The sequence below is a fragment of the Balaenoptera borealis genome (genome assembly GCF_965194805.1).
Source record: "Balaenoptera borealis genome assembly, chromosome: 17".
Classification (NCBI taxonomy): domain Eukaryota; kingdom Metazoa; phylum Chordata; class Mammalia; order Artiodactyla; family Balaenopteridae; genus Balaenoptera; species Balaenoptera borealis.
Genome location: NC_138876.1, coordinates 61,077,749 through 61,099,875, shown reverse-complemented (window position 1 = coordinate 61,099,875; position 22,127 = coordinate 61,077,749). Strand labels below are relative to the sequence as shown.

Sequence of the window (22,127 nt, the reverse complement as noted above, 5' to 3'; positions counted from 1 at the left end):
TTTCCTCATCTGTAAAACTGAGTTCATTGAACTTGAGCAGTAGTTTTCACACAGGATTACCCCAGGTAATCCTGGGGTTCCACAGGATGACTTGGGGGGCCCTTATAAATAGGCATGAGATGATGCATAATAGTCAAGGTTCAGGGCCTCATTGGAGTTCTATGTAGGGGTCATTTGAAAAAAAAATTTCATGGATAAATAAAAATTTGAAATCACAGTTATTAATGATTTACTTCTAAGTTCTATAGATGCAAAATCATCATGCATAAGTTTGAAGTTCAGTAGAATTTCACCCTGATAAATCAAGCAATTTATAGTCTCCTCTTTTTCTCTCCAGCTGCTGGGGGCGATTTCAGTCCCACTACTCCTTTTGGGAACTTTGCTCTAAGAACTCCATCCACTCATTTAGTATTTACTACTTTTTATTTACTTGTTTCTGGTGCAAGAACTACATTTTATCAGTCTTTAAGTTTTCCATTGTATCTTCATAAAATCAAAAAGTCACTGCTTGATTGACAGTATCAATAGTCACACATTCCCAAACTTTCAGAGGACATCCACTGTCATATGTAAACTCTGAATACTGAAATAACCATCTTTCTGAATGTTTCTCATCTCTAATTTATTTTATATGAGCCATATGAATTATCTTTCTATATCCCAGATCTAATTCTACCATTATGAAGTTTAAAAAGCCATCAATGGCTCCCTATTACCTAGTCCTAGAAAATCAAGTTCACATTCCTCAGGTTGCCACACAAGGCCTTCCAAGATCTGATCACAGCCTAACTTCCAAACTTTATACACTCATATCTCAACCAAAGCTCAAGCCACATAGGCCATTGACCGTTAAAGACAACTCCCCAGCTCCCATACTTAATAAGTTTCTGTCTCTAAATATTTTTATCTTTAATATCAGTATTATCCCATTGTGTTGTAATTCTTTATTTAAAAGTTTGTCTTTCCTTCAAAACTGTGATCTTACAGGACTGGGACTTTGTCTCATAGACTGGTCTTTTTTATACTCATGTTCAATATCTAACAGCTTACCAGCAAGGGATTAATTTCCAAAATATACAAACAGCTCATATAGCTTAATATCAAAAAACAAACAACCCAATCAAAAAATGGGCAGAAGATCTAAAAAGACATTTCTCTAAAGAAGACATACAGGTGGCCAACAGGCACATGAAAAGATGATCAATTTCACTAATTATTAGAGAAATGCAAATCGAAACCACAATGAGGTATCACCTCACACCAGTCAGAATGGCCACCATTAAAAAGTCCACAAATAATAAATGCTGAAGAGAGTGTGGAGAAAAGGGAACCCTCCTATACTGTTGGTGGGAATGTAAATTGGTGTAGCCACTGAGGAGAACAGTATGGAGGCTTCTGAAAAAACTAAAAATAGAACTACCATATGATCCAGCCACTCCTGGGCATGTATCCAGAGAAAACTCTTAATTCGAAAAGATACATGCACCCCAGTGTTCATAGTAGCACTATTTACAATAGCCAAGGCATGGAAACAACCTAAATGTCCATCAACAGATGAATGGATAAAGAAGATGTAGTATATATATAGAATGGAATATCATTCAGCCATAAAAAAGAATGAAATAATTCCATCTGCAGCAACAGGGATGGACCTAGAGATTATCATATTAAGTGAAGTCAGACAAGACAAATATCACATGATATCACTTATACGTGGAATCTTTAAAAATGATACAAATGAACTTATTTACAAAACAGAAATATACTCACAGACATAGAAAACAAACTTATGGTTACCAAAGGGGATGGGGGGAGGGGAGGAGAGATAAATTAGGAGTTTGGGATTAACATATACACACTACTATATATAAAATAGATAACCAACAAGGACCTACTGTATAGCACCGGGAACTATACTCAATATCTTGTAATAACCTATAATGGAAAAGAATCTGAAAAGGAATGTATAGAGAGATATATATCTATATCTCTATCTATATATGTATAACTGAAAAAAATTAACAACTTGCATGTAATGACTAGAAGACATTTTGTAGATGCATAAAAAATTGCATTAAAACCTGGACTCCAATCTTACTTCCTTAAGACCTACCCATTTTTCAAAGTCCTATTAAAATTGTAATTCTCCAGTCACTAGAGTTCTTAGAGAGAGTCCATATCATACATCTTTGAATTGGCAGATTATAATTGGCAAATGCTTAATAAATGCTTACTGAACTATTAAGGAACAGAAGTTAAGATTTTACAGAGATCTAGAAAAACTCATTGCAAATCTGTCAACGTATGCACAATGATAATTTTAGGAGATTTTAATCACTCATCAGTCTTAAGGTTAATATGCAGTAATGGTTACATATTATGTCATAAGCACGGCAATCAGCAATTAACAAATGTGCCAAATATAAAATTCTAATCACCAGTGCTTGTATACTCTATTCTCTAACTGCCTTACTACTTGCCTGAACTTTATATATCATGGTCCAACTATAGGACTCATAGGATTTTATGAATGAGAAAAAATGAGTGGCCAAGTACTAGACTGAATCTATTTAAAGATTCTGGTGAGCTGAAGTGGGATGGTCACAGGTAGAACAAAGATAGAGATTTACTGAAGAAAAATGTCAAGCAAAGCAATATAACCAAGCATGGTAAACCAAACTATCGTGCGGAGTCACAAGCGAGTGCTTTATTCTGAAAGCAAAACTGTAAACAATGCCTGGTCCAGCAACAATAAGCAAGACATTAGGTAAGTTACATGTGCGTGTATTGGTAGCACATAAACCAAGAGTGGTAAGAAGTCATGAGTATAGCCAATATGGTAAAAACTATAAGTCATGTAATAAATTTTACAATGTCACTCATGTACATTAACATCTTTACACTATAATTTAAAAATGACATTTCAAATTTTTTATAGAGATATAGTAAAGTATGTGCATTCATTCATTCAGTCAATAACTGTTTTTGAGGGGTCTACTCTGTGCTAGGTAATATTCTAGATGCTGGGGGATAGTGATTAACAAGAGAGTCTCTGCCCTCACAAATAAGAAAATTTCAGATAGTAGCAAGAGGCATGAGGAAAATGAAAATATAAGACATTGCAGGGAGAGGAGAGGCCACTCTCATTTCTAGAAGGAAGTGAATTTTATGCTCATCAATTCACCTTTCACCGCAGAGTCTGCATTTTTCTTTTAGTTGGTTGGATTTTGTGGCTACTGTAGTAGTTTTTTTCTTTTTCTTTAAGAAAAGGCTCATGAGTGCTCTGTCCCCTACATTCTGACATGGCTGCATAATTTTCTACCCATGCACTTTATACTTAAGCAATAACTTGGCTAGGTATAAAATTCTTCAAGTCACATTGTATTTCCCTCGGAATTTTGTGGCCATTATTCCATTATCTTTTGTATTTAGGTGTGGAAAATCTGAAGCCACTCTGATCACCGCCCCCTCCTGCCCCAGGATGACATGACATTTCTACCTGAACGCTTGAATTATTCTTTTATCTTGAAGTTCAGTCATGCTACCATGATATAATGTACTGGCAAGCATTTTATATTAATTTTTAAATAGTATATGATATTCCCCTTTGTTAATTCCATTGTTTCAGTCATTTGGAGGAAAATTTTCCCCTGTCACAGATTATTTTACTTTTCCATTTGAGGGTTATCTTTTGTAGGAACATTTATCTATAAATTGCCTTATTACTGTCCCTGGTATTTCTATACAGTTGCCCTGTTGTTTTCATCTGAAATTTACAGTGGCCAACTCTGTGCTAATATTTATTCTCTACTCCTTATCTCATGAAGCTCTTCTCACCTACCAGACAACATTGTCTTTTCTCAGCACTTCTAAATGAGAACATGGTATTGTCTCTTCTATCTGCTCTTATGAAGCCTGGGAACACAGGGTGGATGGATAGGGGTGAGGGTGGTAGTAAAGCAGGGGGATGCAAGAAGGCAAAGTTATGGTCAGTTGTATTGGTGAACAAGGACTGTGCCCCTTTTTAATAATTTATTTTTTTAAGTTCATTGTGGGGTTTGATGAGCTGCCTTTCTTGGTGAGAGAGTGGTCACTTGGTCTTCAAGATTTCCTTCCAATTAAGAGTGAAGTGTTTTGCTTTTGACAGAGACTATGATATTCAGGGGTCATCTGCCCACTTCACTTGCCTCTCTCCAGCAGACATGTCCACTGCCTCTCTCCAAGGTGGAGTGCTACTGAGATCTTTTTCAGAATTTTACCCACTTTTGTTACCATCTATATAAGTTTTCTATGACTGCCATAACAAATGTCCGCAAATTGGGTGGCTTAAAACAATAGAAATTTATTCTCTCACAGTTCTGGAAGCCAAAGTTTGAAATCAAAGTGTTGACAGAATTCCATGCCTCTCTCCTAGCTTTAGGAGGCTGCTGGGGTTCCTTAGCTTGTAACTGCCTAACTCCGATTTCTGCCTCTGTCTTCACATGGTCTTTTCCTCTTTGACTCTTTTCCCCTGTTCTTCATTTCCAAGGACGCTTGTCATTGGATTTAGGACCCACCTAATCCAGGACTATCTCATCTGGAGATTCTTAAATTAACTATATCTGAACAGACCTTTTTTCCACATCAGGTCACATTCACAGGTTCTAGGTGAACATATCATTTGGGGTGCCACCACTCAACTCACTACACTACCTATATTATTATTTTTGGAGGGGTGTCATTTTAGGAGATGCTGTTAGTCATGTGGGTTCTTGAAAGATTTTTCTCACTCTCAGGCTGCCAGCTTTCAATGACTTTTTTGCATAAAGTGTCTTTTACTTAGTTTGATTCTCTACTTTACACTTTTGTAAGGTTTTAGGTACCCAATTTTAGCTCATTTTAATGTGCTTCCATCTGTCATCTTACCCTACCAGTAAATTTTACTTTATGAATGACAGGGATACATATACCTTTAGACTCTATTGTGTAATCATTAGAATAGTATGTTAAAGTCCATTATGAAGGTCAGAATCTATGTTATATCATTTCTTTGCTGTAATGAGTAGTTTTAAAAAGAGCATGATATGCCATCAAAATAGGTATGACATACTTCAGCAGATTGAGAGTACTCATGATGTCATATCTTTTCAATTTTTCCAATTAAACTAGTTCTATCTCCACTTGCTAAATTTGTAGAAATCTCTTTGGTCTCCTGAATTGTCCAAGAATACAGAGTTTGTTCAGTGAGAACAAACTAAGTTTCTTTCCAAATGCCATCTAGAGAAAACAAGATTATCTGATCCATTCACAGCTTTTGGTTTATGCTTTTCCTGTTTTTGTTTTTGTTTTTTTCAAATTTTTGTTGCAGCTAAAAAGGTATCAACACAGAAAACCAGTGTAACATAGTTTGATGTTCTTGCTGGTCCAGATACCTGTACAAGCTCCAACGGTGCACAGGTCTGAGTCCCAAATTTATAATTATCTAATTCATACTTATATGCCCAGCATTGTCTCCAAAGAGATCTGCAATGTCAGGGTTCTTGAATCTGAAAGTGATGCCAATCCTTACACTCTTTTCCAGAGTAAACTTTTCCCAACAGATAACTTGAACTTGGCGTTGAGTCCAGGTGACCAGTCAGTATTCCTTCCTTTCTCTCATGATGAATTCACCCTGTCAGTGAATATCAGTCAGGAGCAATTCACTCTTTCATAAAGACTATCATGGGACCTCAAAAAATAAGAGGTTGGGTTCTTAGTCTCATTCTGCCCAGGAAACTATCTATGGAAATGTAATTATTTCCTCCTTAGCAACCAGTTGTGCATAAAAAAGCATATTGGACGTGTAGAATTTACGTCACCATAAAATAAGTATTACTAGTCTTCTTTTATTTTTAATTAATTATTGTATTTTGCATCTTTTGGTAAAAGAAATAAACTGTACTTTCTTTTTAAATTGAAGTATAGTTGATTTACAATGCTGTGTTAGTTTCTGGTGTACAGCAAAGTGATTCATATATATACCTTATACCTTTTCATACTCTTTTCCATTATGGTTTATTACAGGATATTGAATATAGTTCCCTGTGTTATGCAGAGGACCTTGTTTACCTAAAAAAAGGACAAAGTTCACATATATCCCCTCCCCTCCATCCACAGTTTCCTCTATTATTGATGTCTTGCATTATTGGCGGCTTTGTTACAATTCATGAATCAATATTGTTACATTATTATTAACTTAAGTTCATTGTTTACATTTGGGTTCACTCTTTGCGCTGTAAAGTTCTATGGGTGTTGACAAATGTATGCCATATGTTCACCATGAAAGTGTCATACTGAACAGTTTCACTGCTCTAAAATTCTCCTGTGCAGCACCTATTCTCTCCTTCCTCCCTCCCTTCTCAATCCCTGGAACCATTAATCTTTTTACTGTCTCCATAGTTTTGTCATTTCTAGAATGTCATATAGTTGGAATCACACAGCAGGTAGCCCTTTAACACTGGATTCTTTTGCACAATATGCATTTGAGATACCACCATGTCCTTCTGTGGCTTGATAGTTCATTTCTTTTTATCACTGATTATATTCCACTGAATGGATATACCACATTTGTTTATCCATTTACCTGTTGAAGGGCATCTTGGTTGTTTCCATGTTTGGCAATTATAAATAAATAAAACCTCTATGAACATTAGCATGACAGTTGGGAAGAATTGACATCTTAACAATAGTGAGTCTTACTATTGATAAATATGGAATATCTATTTACTTAGTTCTTTTTTATTTCTTTCATCAGAGTTTTGTTTTACTCATATATATATAGTACTTATTTTGTTATTGTACTTATTTTTACCTGATTACTTCATTTTCATGCTAATGTAAATGGTGTTGTGTTTTTAATTTCAAATGACAATTGTTCATTACTGGTATATAGAAAGCAATAGTCTTTTGTAATTAACCTTGTATCTTGTAACTGTACCTTTCTATAATTGCTTATTAGTTCCAGGAGTTCTTTTGTTGATTCTTTTGGGTTTTTTTTTATCAAGACAATCATGTCATCTAGAAACAGAAAACTTTGTTATTTCTTCTGTATGTATTTTACTTCTTTTTCTCATTTAATTAGATTAGCTATATTTCTCAAATAATGTTGATACGAGTGGTGAGAGGGTTACATCATTAACTTGTTCTTAGTCTTAAAGGAAAGCATCTAGTTTCTTACAATTAAGTATGGTGTTGGCTGTAGGTGTTTCGTAAATAAATTTTACCAGGTTGCATAAATTACTCTCTATTCCTAGTTTGCTGCAAGTGTTTATAATGAATCCCTGTTGGATTCTGTAAAATCCTTTTTCTGCATTTATTTACATGATTTTTCTTTTTAGCCTGTTGATGTTATTGATTAATTGATTAAATTAACTGATTTTCAGTTATGGAACCAACCTTGCATACCTGGAATAAATTCCAGTTAGTCATGATGCATAATTAATACACTGTTGGAATTAATTTGCTAATATTTTGTTGAGTTTTTTTCCCACCTATGTTCATGGAAATATTCATCTGGAGATTTCCTACCATGTAATGTCATCATCAGGTTTTGGTATTAGGGTGATGCTGGCCTCATAGAATGAGTTAGTAAATATTCTCTCTGTTTTTACTTCTACAAGAGTTTGTAGAGAGTTGGTATACTTTCTTCCCTAAATGTTTGGTAGAATTCACCAGTGAGACCATCTGAACCTGGAATTTTGTGTTTTGGAAAATTATTAATTGTTGATTCAATTTCTCTAATAAAGAAAATAGACCTATCCAGATCATCTATTTCTTCATGTGTGAGTTTTGGTCACTGTGTCTTTTAAGGAATTGGTTCATTCATCTAAATTATCAAATTTGTGGACATAGAATTGTTCATAATTCATTAGGCAAGGTTCTCTAGAAAAACAGAACCAATAGGGTGTATATATATATATATATATTTAAGTAATTAGGTCATGTGATTTGGGGGACTGGGAAGTTCAAAATTCGTGGGATAGGTCAGTAGGCTGGCGGTCCAGGGAAGTTGATGTTGGAATCTTGTATCTGAAGGCAATCTGGAGGCAGAATTCCTTCTTCCTTGGGAGAACACAGTCTTTACTCGTACAGTCTTCAAGAGACTGAATGATGTCTTAGTCTGCTCAGGTTGCTATAACAAAATACCACAGACTAGGTGGCTTAAACAATAGATATTTATTTCTCACAGTTCTGGAGGCTGGAGAGTCCAAGATCAAGGTGCCAGTCAAGTTGGTTCCTGGTGAGAATCTTCCTGGCTTGCAGAGGACCATCTTCTCACTATGTCCTCACATGATGGAGAGAGGAAGCTCTGGTGTCTCTTCCACTTCTTATAAGGGCACTAATCCCATCATGAGTATCCTACTTTCATGACCTCATCTAAAATTACCTCCTGAAGTCCCAACCTAATACCATCACAGTTGAGTTTAGGGCTTCAATATATGAATTTTGGGAATAATACAGGCATTTAGTCCATAACAAACGAGGATCATCCACATCATGAAGGTAACTTAACCTGTTTTCTTCATGGTCTATAGATTTAAATGTTAATATCATCTAAAATATACCTTCACAGCAACATATGGGCTGGTGTTTGACCAAGCAACTGATACCATAGCCAAGCCAAGTTGACCCATAAAATTAACCATCACAGTAATATTCCTTTATTATTCTTTTAATATCTATGGAATTAGTAGTAATGACCCATCTTATTTCTAATGTTAGTAATTTGTCTTCTTTCTTATTTTCTTGGTGAGCCTGGCTGGAGAGCAGTTTACCAATTTTATTCATCTTTCAAAGAACCAGATATCAGTTTCAATGAGTTTCTCTATTAATTTTTTGTTTTCAATTTGTTCTCTAAATTTTGTTAATGCTTTTCTTCTGATTAATTTAGGCTTTTTTTAAACATCTTTATTGGAGTATAATTGCTTTACAATGGTGTGTTAGTTTCTGCTTTATAACAAAGTGAATCAGCTATACTTATACATATATTCCCATATCTCCTCCCTCTTGCATCTCCCTCCCATCCTCCCTATCCCACCCCTCTAGGTGGTCACAAAGCACTGAGCTGATGTCCCTGTGCTATGCAGCTGCTTTCCACTAGCTATCTATTTCACATTTGGTAGTGTATATATGTTCATGCCACTCTCTCACTTCATCCCAGCTTACCCTTCCCCCTCCCTGTGTCCTCAAGTCCATTCTCTACGTCTGTGTTTTTATTCCTGTCCTGTCCCTAGGTTCTTCAGAACCATTTTTTTTTTTGATTCCATATATCTGTGTTAGCATGTGGTATTTGTTTTTCTCTTTCTGACTTACTTAACTCTGTATGACAGACTTTAGGTCCGTCAACCTCACTACAAATAACTCAATTTCGTTTCTTTTTTATGGCTGAGTAATATTCCATTGTATATATGTGCCACATCTTCTTTATCCATTCATCTGTCAGTGGACACTTAGGTTGCTTCCATGTTCTGGCTATTGTAAATAGAGCTTCAATGAACATTGTGGTACATGACTCTTTTTGAATTATGGTTTTCTCAGGGTATATACCCAGTAATGGGATTGCTGGGTCGTATGGTAGTTCTATTTTTAGTTTTTTAAGGAACCTCCATAATGTTCTCCATAGTGGCTGTATCAATTTACATTCCCACCAACAGTGCAAGAGTGTTCGCTTTTCTCCACACCCTCTCCAACATTTATTTTTTTATTATTATTTTTTTTAACATCTTTATTGGAGTATAATTGCTTTACAATGGTGTGTTAGTTTCTGCTTTATAACAAAGTGAATCAGCTATACATATACATATATTCCCATATCTCCTCCCTCTTGTGTCTCCCTCCCACCCTCCCTATCCCATACCTCTAGGTGGTCACAAAGCACTGAGCTGATCTCCCTGTGCTATGCGGCTGCTTCCCACTAGCTATCTATTTTACATTTGGTAGTGTATATATGTCCATGCCACGCTCTCACTTCGTCCCAGCTTACCCTTCCGCCTCCCCGTATCCTCAAGTCCGTTCTCTAGTAGGTCTGCGTCTTTATTCCCATCTTGCCCCTAGGTTCTTCATGACCATTTTTTTTTCTTTTTTAGATTCCATATATATGTGTTAGCATACAGTATTTATTTTTCTCTTTCTGGCTTACTTCACTCTGTGTGACAGTCTCTAAGTCCATCCACCTCACTACAAATAACTCAATTTCGTTTCTTTTTATGGCTGAGTAATATTCCATGTATATATGTGCCACATCTTCTTTATCCATTCATCTGTTGATGGACACTTAGGTCGCTTCCATGTCCTGGCTATTGTAAATAGAGCTGCAATGAACATTGTGGTACATGACTCTTTTTGAATTATGGTTTTCTCAGCATTTATTGTTTCTAGATTTTTGATGATGGCCATTCTGACTGGTGTGAGGTGATACCTCATTGTAGTTTTGATTTGCATTTCTCTAATGATTAGTGATGTTGAGCATCCTTTCATGTGTTTGTTGGCAATCTGTATATCTTCTTTGGAGAAATGTCTACTTAGGTCTTCTGCCCATTTTTGGATTGGGTTGTTTGTATTTTTGATATTGAGCTACATGAGCTGCTTGTAAATTTTGAAGAAAAATCCTTTGCCAGTTACTTCAATTGCAAATATTTTCTCCCATTTTGAGGGTTGTCTTTTCGTCTTGTTAATGGTTTCCTTTGCTGTGCAAAAGCTTTTAAGTTACATTAGGTCCCATTTGTTTATTTTTGTTTTTATTTCCATTTCTCTAGGAGGTGGGTCAAAAGGATCTTGCTGTGGTTTATGTCGTAGAGTGTTCTGCCTATGTTTTCCTCTAAGAGTTTTAGAGTGTCTGGCCTTACATTTAAGTCTTTAATCCATTTTGAGTTCATTTTTGTGTATGGTGTTAGGGAGTGTTCTAATTTCATTCTTTTACATGTAGCTGTCCAGTTTTCCCAGCACCACTTATTGAAGAGACTGTCTTTTCTCCATTGTATATTCTTGCCTCCTTTATCAAAAATAAGGTGATCATATGTGCATGGGTTTATCTCTTGGCTTTCTATCCTGTTCCATTGATCTATATTTCTGTTTTTGTGCCAGTACCATACTCTCTTGATTACTGTAGCTTTGTAGTATCATCTGAAATCAGGGAGCCTGATTTCTCCAGCTCCATTTTTCTTTCTCAAGATTGCTTTGGCTATTCGGGGTCTTTTGCGTTTCCATACAAATTGTGAAAGTTTTTGTTCTAGTTCTGTAAAAAGTGCCATTGGTAGTTTGATAGGGATTGCATTGAAACTGTAGATTGCTTTGGGTAGTAGAGTCATTTTCACAGTATTGATTCTTCCGATCCAAGAACATGATATATCTCTCCACCTGTTTGTATCATCTTTAATTACTTTCATCAGTGTCTTATAGTTTTCTGCATACAGGTCTTTCATCTCCCTTGGTAGGTTTATTCCTAGGTATTTTTTTCTTTTCATTGCAATGGTAAATGGGAGTGTTTCCTTAATTTCTCTTTCAGATTTTTCATCATTGTGTATAGGAAAGCATGTGATCTCTGTGCATTAATTTTGTATCCTGCTACTTTACCAAATTCATTGATTAGCTCTACTAGTTTTCTGGTAGCATCTTTAGGATTCTCTATGTATAGTATCATGTCATCTGAATGATTAATTTAGTTTTAATTTGTTCTCTTTTTTCCATTTGCCTAATATGGAATCTTAGAGAATTAACTTACATCTTTCTTCTTTTCTAATATATGCATTCAATGCTCTAGGCACTGCTTTTACTGTGTTACACACATTTTGTTAATATGTATTTTATTTTCATTTAGTTCAAAATATTTTAAAATTTCTCTTCAGACTTCTTCTTTGATCCATATGTTATCTAAAAGTGTGTTTTTTAATCTCCAAATATTTTGGAATTTTCCATCTATTTTTCTGTTGTTGATTTCTAGTTTAATTACATTTTGGTTTGAGAGCATAGTTTGCATGACTTCTGTTTTTTAAAAACTTGTTAAGGTATATTTTGTGACCCAGAATGTGTTCAACCCTATTGAAAATTCCACGTAAACTTGCACAAAGTGTGTATCGTGTAGTTGTTGAATTAATTATTTTACAAATGTCAAGTAGGTCTGGTTAATTTACAGTGTTTTTTAGTTCAATTACATCCTTACTGATTTTCTGTCTGCTGAATCTGTCAATTACTGCTAGAGGAGTGTTGAAATCTCCAATTATAACAGTGGTTTTATCTATTTCTTCTTGCATTTTATCAGTTTTTGCTCCCAAGATTTCAATGCAGTTGTTAGGCACAATCACATTAAGAATTGTTATGTTTTCTTAGAGAATTGACCTCTTTATTATTATGTAATTCCCCTGTTTATTCCTGAGAGTCTTCCTTGCTCTGAAGTCAGCTTTGTCTGAAATGAATATAGCTACTTCAGCTTTCTTTTGATTAAGGTTAACATGACATATCATTCTCCATCTTTTCACTTTTAATCTTTATGTGTCTTTATATTTAAAGTGGGTTTCTTGTAGACAACATATAATTGGGTCTCATTTTTTTTATCCACTCAGAGAGTCTCTGTCTTTTAACTGGTGTATTTTTATTTCATTTTTGCAACTTTAAAAGGTCATTAATTTTTAGTTTTTTAAGGACCCTCCATACTGTTCTCCATAGTGGCTGTATCAGTTTACATTCCCACCAACAGTGCAAGAGGGTTCCCTTTTCTCCACACCCTCTCCAGCATTCATTGTTTGTAGATTTTTTGATGATGGCCATTCTGACCAGTGTGAGGTGATACCTCCTTGTAGTTTTGATTTGCCTTTCTCTAATGACTAGTGATGTTGAGCGTCCTTTCATGTGTTTGTTGGCAATCTGTATATCTTCTTTGGAGAAATGTCTATTTAGGTCTTCTGCGCATTTTTGGACTGGCTTGTTTGTTTTTTTGGTATTGAGCTGCATGAGCTACTTGTATATTTTGGAGATTAATCCTTTGTCAGTTGCTTCATTTGCCATTATTTTCTCCCATTCTGAGGGTTGTCTTTTCATCTTGTTTATGGTTTCCTTTGCTGTGCAAAAACTTTTAAGTTACATTAGGTCCCATTTGTTTATTTTTGTTTTTATTTCCATTTCTCTAGGAAGTGGATCAAAAAGGATCTTGTTGTGATTTATGTCATAGAGTGTTCTTCCTATGTTTTCCTCTAAGAGTTTTATAGTGTCTGATCTTACATTTAGGTCTTTAATCCATTTTGAGTTTATTTTTTTGTATGGTGTTAGGAAGTATTCTAATTTCATTCTTTTACATGTAGCTGCCCAGTTTTCCCAGTACCACTTATTGAAGATGCTGTCTTTTCTCCATTGTATATTCTTGCTTCCTTTATCAAAGATAGATCTACCACATGACCCAGCAATCCCACTACTGGGCATATACCCTGAGAAAACCATAATTCAAAAAGAGTCATGTACCACAATGTTCATTGCAGCACTATTTACAATAGGCAGGACATGGAAACAACCTAAGTGTTCACTGACAGATGAATGGATAAAGAAGATGTGGCACATATATATAATGGAATATTACTCAGCCATAAAAAGAAATGAAATTGAGTTATTTGTAGTGAGGTGGATGGACCTAGAGTCTATCATACAGAGTGAAGTAAGTCAGAAAGAGAAAAACAAACACCATATGCTAACACATATATATGGAATCTAAAAAAATAAAAATAAAAAAGGTTCTGAAGAACCTAGGGGCAGGACAGGAATAAAGACTGCAGACATAGAGAATGGACTTGAGGACATGGGGAGGGGGAAGGGTAAGCTGGGACAAAGTGAGAGAGTAGCACTGACATATATACACTACCAAATGTAAAATAGATAGCTAATGGGAAGCAGCTGCATCGCCCAGGGACATCAGCTCAGTGCTTTGTGACCACCTACAAAGGTGGGATAGGGAGGGTGATAGGGAGATGCAAGAGGGAGGGGATATGGGGATATATGTATACATATAGCTGATTCACTTTGTTATACAGCAGAAACTAACACACCATTGTAAAGCAATTATACACCAATAAAGATGTTAAAGAAATAAATAGAATGGTTCCAAGAAGTTCCAATATCATAAAAAGAAAAAAGTCATTAATAGAACAAAAAGACTTACCTCTTAAAAGGTTACTTCTCTTGTTAAATTGTAACTGATTCAGTTGTGCTGCTAAATTATATACACAGGAAATTTGGTTTATCTTCTAGCATAACTTGTTTAATAGAGAACTAATTTAGTCTTTATTTAGTCAATTTAAATCTTTTCTCTGTTAATTACAGCTATTTAAACATACTAGACGTATTTCTAAAGTAATATTCGACTAGAATTTGATCATTTATTTTCTTAGTTGCCTCTGTTAACAAACCAATCAAATGCAAGATCAACAGGTATTAGGGGAGAGAGACTTTAAAGAATTAAAAAGTTTTTGAAAAGGAGAGAGAAAGAGTATTAGATTTAATTTTGGAAAGATAACTCAAGTGCCAGTAAAGAGGACAGATGCACTCAGGTGACAGGGAAATCAGCTGGGGCTTACTGATGTCTATAGAAGTGGTTTCAGTGAAATTTGATGATTGCCTGAACTAAGACTAAGCTAGTGGAAGTCAACAGAGTGAATTACTTATACAGGTGTTAAGGAGACATACTACTCTGTAGGATTTGGTGATGGATGAGATGAAGGAGCAAAGGTATCAAGAGTGAGTGCAGGTCTTCCCTGGTGGCGCAGTGGTTGAGAATCTGCCTGCCAGTGCAGGGAACACGGGTTCGAGCCCTGGTCTGGGAAAATCCCACATGCCGCGGAGCATCTAGGCCCGTGAGCCACAATTACTGAGCCTGCGCGTCTGGAGCCTGTGCTCTGCAACAAGAGAGGCCGCGATAGTGAGAGGCCCGCGCACCGCGATGAAGAGTGGCCCCCGCCTGCAGCAACTAGAGAAAGCCCTCACACAGAAACGAAGACCCAACACAGCCATAAATAAATAAATAAATAAATAAACCCAAAGTTAAAACAATGCAAAAAGCATTATTATTAAAAAAAAAAAAAAAAAAAGAGTGAGTCCAGGCTTTGATGACTAAATGATTGGGCAAATGTTGTTCCCTAAGACAGAGAATGTAGAAGGAGGGACAGGCTAAAAGTGATGATAATCAGTCTTCCATTGTGCTACATACATCTGGGTAGAGATTTCTAATTGGTATTTGACTTGAATGGTTTTAAAGTTCACAAAAGAGGTATAGACTTGAGGGTATTTGAGAGCTATGTATGGAATTTAAATCTGTGAGGGCCCCTGGAATAGAGATAGAGACAGAATTAAAGATATTAGAAATGATAAAAGCCAATTATAACCTATTAGTCATTAGATTTTATAATTTAATAACTTAAAGGACAGCCCTTTATATGCCTGCAATTAGGCTGTATCATTCCTAGAAAGTATTTGGCCATCTTTAGCAGCCTTTATTATTTTTACCAGACTCTGTTCTGGTGACTAAGAGTTACATCATTCAATCATATGAGTCATATTTAGGCAAAACGATTTTTTATGGATAAAATAATGTTGTATAACATCTAAAACTAGCTCATATTGGATATCAGAAAAGTACCTGACATTTGATTCATAACAAATTTCTAAACAAACAGATGTTCAACAAAAAAAGACTTCTTAGCCTATTTGAAACAAGTTCTGGGTTTCCATCAACTTATGGTGTCAATTTACAATTCATAAGTTATTTATTATACATTATCACAATTCATATTATTATTTACATGAAAAACTACAACGTGCATCGTATTGTGCTGAGCATTCTGTGGGATACAAAGATGAATCAGATGTAAACTGTCCTTAAGATACTTAGAGACTTGCATGGGGAACTAAGACACAGACTTAGGTAAGTATACAAGGAGTACAGAGTTAAGAATCACAGACAATTTTAAAAGGAAGTTAAGAGAACAATCTTATTTGCAATAGCATCAGAGCCACATAAAATATTTAGGAATAAATTTAACAAAATAAGTTCAAAGCTTACAGTCTGGAAACTACAAAACATTGTTGAAAGAAATTAAAGAAGATCTAAATAAATGGGAAAATATCCTATATTCATGGATAAGAAGCATTGTTATGCATTGTTAAAAAGACAATACCCATCAAATTGATCTATAGGGGCAACAAAATCCTTAGCAGAATCCCAGCTGACTACTTCTGAGAAATTAAAGAGATGATTCTAAAAGTCTTATGGAATTGCAAGGGACTGAAACAGCCAAAACAATCTTGAAAAAGAACAAACCAGAAGGATTCACACTTTCTGCTTTCAAAATTTAATCCAAAGCAATGATAATAAAACTCTGGTACTGGTACAGGATAAATATGTATATGAATGGAATAGAATTGAAGAGTCTGGAAATAAACCCATACATCTACATTTAACTGATTGATTTTTGACAAGGTGCTAGGACTAATCAATGGGGGAAAGAATAGTCTTTTCTTCTACAAATATGGTTTATTTGTTGCTTTATAAGATAATTATTTTTGAATAAATTTCACTCCAGTCCTTGATTATATATCTATTGGCAACAGATAGCTTATTATTAATTTTTATTATTATTATTATTATTAACTTAGAGGCATAATGTTTGACACAGAGCATTCCACGTAGTGGAAGATTGATAAATATTTATAAAAGGAGGAAAATAATCAATTTAAGGCCAGTAATGAAGGAAGGGAGGAAGAGGAAGAAGAAAATAAAACATGATTTTTTTTCCCTGTCTCAAAAAATTTGAGCACTACAATGGACCCCAGAGATAATTCAATTTTCACATTTTATAGGGGATTGAAAAGTACCAAAGAGGTTAAATGAGCTATCCAAGATCACAGTGCTTGCTAATAACAAAGCTAGTAACAAATTAGGTCTTCTGATCCTTCACTCAGTGTCCTTTACACTGCACTGCAATGCTATTTCACTGAAAAGAAATCTAATCAAGGCTATCAATGAAAATATATTTTTCCATGCTGCAAAAGATTGCTTTATTTATCCTTAAAATAGATGTTTAATCATGGATTCTAAAATAAAATGGATAACTTTAAAATAATGGCTAATTGAATTTATTGTGTAGCTTTTCTTACTGTGGTTGAGCTAAATACTGAAAAAAACAAAGAAACCTCATAGCAGCTGATACCCCCAGAGCGTAATATATGACTTTGCAGATTTGATGCAATAGAATTTAGGTATCAGATTAAAATCAGCGTACTATTCTAATTTTTCCTTTAAGTTTATGAATTCTTTCCATATGCATCAAGGACATACGTGAAGTTATCCAGTGGAATTCCCAGATCGCCAAAATTCCTCAAAAATAGGAGTCTCTGGGAGTAGGGCCCAGAAATTTGTGTTTTAACAAGGCTTTCAGTTCATCTGAAAGACCCTAAAGTTATGAATCACTGCCTTAGTCTACAACCATCAATGACTTACACTTAAATCACTGAAGTTGTTTCCCACTGTCTCCTTGCTTTCCATCCTAACCCACAAATTATCTACGTGGTTGCCAGAAAACAGTTATAAGATAAAAATCTGATGATGTTATTTCATTCTTCATTCATTCATCAAATATTTATTGAGACTTCTAACCCTTCAGGGTACAGCAGTGAACACAAAGAACAAAGATTTCTATTCTTGTGGTGGTTATATTCAGTGCCTTTTATTCCCCTCCAAATTCCTCAGTGACTTCCTAGTGCTTAGATAAAATATCCAAACTCCTTTGTATAATAGGCCCAGCACTCAGTGGTCCAGGCTTCCTCTGAGGATTTGGTTCTCTTCTTGTATCCTATAACCCAACCACACCATGCAGTTGCTTTCTTATTTACATTCATTTGCAAGGTGATCTATCCCCTTCCTGGGGGAGCCCCCCAACCCTGTTCTGCTCCATTTGGCAAAACCTACATGCATTTTAAGATTCAAGAATTATTTGTGACCAAAATTCACAAGAAGAAATAGATGATCTGAATAGGCCTATAGCTATTGAAGAAATTGAATCAGTAATTAATAACCTTCCAAAACAGAAAGCACCAGGTCCAGATGGGTTCACTGGTGAATTCTAACAAACATTTAAGAAAGAAATTAGACCAAATTTCTACAATCTCTTTCAGAGGATAGAAGTAGAGGGAACACTTTCTAACTCACTCTATGAGGCTACCATTACTTTAATAGCAAAATCAGATTAAGACATGACAAGAAAAGAAAACTACAGGCCAATATCTCTCATCAACATAGATGTAAAAATCCTCAATAAAATATTAGCATATCCAATCCAGTAAAATACAAAAAGAATTATACACCAAAACCAAAGGGGATTTATTCGCAGCATGCAAGGCTGATTCAACATTGGAAAATCAATTAATTTAATCCACCACATCAACATAGTTTTTAAAAAAAAATCACATGATCTTATCATTTGATGCAGAAAAAGCATTTGACAAAATCTAACACCCATTCATGAAAAAAAACTCTCAACAAACTAGGAAAAGAGGGAACTTCCTCACCTTGATAAAGACTATGCAAAAAAACTACAGCTAACATCTTACTTAATGGTGAGGAACTCGAAGTTTTCCCACTAAGATCAGGTAGAAAGCAAGGATATCCCCTCACACCACTCCTTTTCAAAACTGTACTGGAAGTACTTGCTAATGCAATAAGTCCTTGTTAATGCAATAAGGCAAGGAAATAAAAGGTATACAGATTGGAAAAGGAGGCATAAAGCTGGAAAAGGCAAAACAATGAGACAATATAAAGGTCAGTGGTTGCCAGAGGTTGGGGGGAATGGAAAGATAAATACGCAGAGCATAAAAGGACTTTTAGAGAAGTGAAAATACTCTGTATGATATTACAATACAATGATGGATATATGACATTATACTTTCTCCAAATCCATAGAATGTACAAGAGTGAACCCTAAGGGAAAACTGTGGACTTTGGGTGATTATGATAAGTCAATGTAGGTGCATCCTTCATAAAATATGTACTTCATAAAAAAGTGAGTGATGTTGATAATAGGGGTGGCTATGCATGCGTGGGAGCATGGGTACATAAGAAATATGTACCTTTCTCTCAATTTTGTTGTAAACCTAAAACTGCTCTAAAAAGTTGTCTTTGAAAAAAAAGTCAAGACAAAAAATATTCATGTGTTCTATGAAGTCTTGACTGACCTCCTCCCTAAAAAGGGAAATGGCAGCTCCCATTTTGATGCCTACATTGTGCCCTATTTTATATGTAATTCTATTTTATAGATGTGGCTACATAAAATAAAATCTGTATATCAAAAAAACAAGATAAAAAGTAAATGATAAACTGGAAAATGTTTTCATCAAATATGACAGTCGTATCATACTTAGTATATAATAAGCTCCAACCAAATGATGGGAATATCAATAAAAGTCAATAAGAGAATGGCAAAGGATCTTGAGGGCTATAAGGGAGAAGATATCCTTAAGCTGGTCTCCACCTTGTCCACTGTCATTGCCTCTGTCCATGCCACTGACTCGGCCATGATTACAGGTGTGTGGAGTTATGTGGTATAATTATTGCACAGAGGAATGGCATCACCAGAGTTTTGCACTGCATTTAAATTCTAAAGCTGTTTAACAACAGAATCCCTAAGTAGAATAAATATCAACAATTGATTTAATATAAGTGATGAAGAACCATAAGGGCCAAAACAATCTTAAAAAAGAACATAGTTGGAAGAATCACACTTCCAATTTTAAAACTAACTACTGAGCTACAGTGATCAAGACTGTGTCGTACTGACAAAAGGATGGGCATATAGACAATGGAATGGAATTGGAAATCTAAAAATATACACATACATTTTGGTACAATTGATTTTCAATAAAGGTGCCAAGACAATTCAAAGGGGGGAAATAGTCTTTTCAACAAAAGGTGCAGGAACAACTGGAAAAAAATGAACTTGGACCCCTATCTCATATCACGTACAAAGATTAACTAAAAATAGATCAAAGACCTAAATATGAACTAAAGCTATAAAACTCTTAGAAAAAATGTAAGTGTAAATCTTTGTGACCTTGGAATAGGCAATAGTTTCTTAAATATGACACCAAAAGCATTAACAAAAAAAGAAAAAATAAATAAATTGACTTCATCAAAATCAACTTTTGTGCTTTAAAGGACACCATAACGAAAGTGAAAAGAAACACAGAGAATGGGAAAAAATATTTGCAAATTGTACATCTGATAAAGGTCTGGTACCCAGAATATATAAAAAACTCTCACAACCAAACAATAAAAAGATGACCCAATTTAAAAGTGAGCAATGTATTTGAAAAAAAAAATTTCTTCAAAGAAGATACACAAATGGCCAGGAAGAATGGTCAATATTGAAAAGATGCTTGACATCATCAGTCATCAGGGAAATGTAAATCAAAGGAAAAGTGAGATACCACTTCACACCCACTAGGATGACTAGAGTAAAAAAGTCAGACAACAAGTTTCAGTGAGGGGGAATTGGAACCCTCATACACTGATGGTGTGAGTGTAAAATGGTGCAGTCACTTTGGAAATAGTTTGGCATTTCCTCAAAAGTTAAAAATAGAGTTACCATGTGACCCAGCAATTCCACTTGTAGGTGTATATCAAAGAGTATTCCACAAAAACTTGTACAACTAACATTTGAAGAAGCATTACTTGTAATAACTAAAGAGTGGAAACAACTTATCCATTCAATTGATGAATGGATAAACAGAAATGTGGTATATCCATTCAACAGATTATTGATCTATAAGAAGAAATGAGGTACTGATTCATGCTATAATATGGGTGAATCTTGAAAACATTACGCTCAGTGAAAGAAGTCCAGTACAAAAGGCTCTATATGGTATGATTCCATTTGTATGAATCACCTAGAAAAGGCAGATCCATAGAAACAGAAAGTAGATTAGTAGCTACCAGGGTCTGGTGATGAGGAATGGAAAGCTATAGCAAATGGTTTTATCACTCTTTGAGGTGATGAAAATGTTCTGGAAGTAGATAATGGTGATGATTGCACAGCTTGTGAATATACTAAAAGTCACTAAATTGTACACTTTAGAGAGTACATTGAATTTTAGCTCAATGCAAAATAAACACAGAAAACATAAACGATGAATACATGTTGAAAAAAAACCAGTCAATGTCACTAGCAGTCAAAGAAATGTAAATCAAAACAAAAGGTTATTTTTCCATTACCCTGGCAGATATTATCAAAAATAAAAATACTCACTGCTGACAAAAATGATGCTCTCATATATTGTTGTAAGAACTGTAAACTGATGGGTCCTTTCTGGAAAATAATTTGGTAATATGTATTAAGAAGCTTAAAGTGCTGATTCTATTCAACCTAGTCATCCCAGTTCTAGGAATCTGAATTCCTTATTTAGTAGACCATATAGAAAAAGGACCTTTGTTATTTATTATGACCCTCCCATTCCCTCTGAGCTAGGTAGAAAAATGAGTCTCACCCTTACCCTGGGCCCTATTTGGACTCTATGTAATAGTTCCCATCATTTCTATGTTCTTACTTCTACAACTCAATTCTACCTTATTGACCTGCTCTGGATGATTTTAACAGTATTCAGAACATCTGTGCAGCTCTCCATCACCTTCCCTACAATTCAACCAGTTCAGTCACCATCTAGTGTCCCTGATACTCTTCTTTCATTATGTTATCATCATAACTATCTTGTGTTTTCCCTCAAAAAACAAAAAACCAAACAAACAAAAAACCAGGGCTATTATCTGCTTTGCCTCATAATAATGAGGACTTTTTCTGGAACCAGATTGCTTGGGTTTGAATTCCAGCCTTGCCACTTGCCAGCTATGTGGTACAGGTCTCAGTTTCCTCATTACATAGAATTATCATAAGAATTATATAATTATTACATGGAAAGTAGTCAGAGCAGTTCTGGCACATAGTAAACCCTGAATCTGTGTTAGTTGTTATTATTATTATCACCTCACAGAGATATTATGAAGCTCAAATAAAATAATGTGTATGAAGCTGTTTTCTAATGCACTGCTATTATCATTTCGTATTATAGTGACATGTGTATACCTTATC

General features: G+C 35.0%; 1 protein-coding gene across 1 annotated transcript in view; it reads right to left on the bottom strand.

Annotated features, from left to right (window-relative positions):
• The window catches only part of IL7 (interleukin 7), a gene marked incomplete at its 5' end in the record, with an annotated part of 49,527 nt that overhangs the window by 18,643 nt on the left and 8,757 nt on the right, over positions 1-22,127 (bottom strand).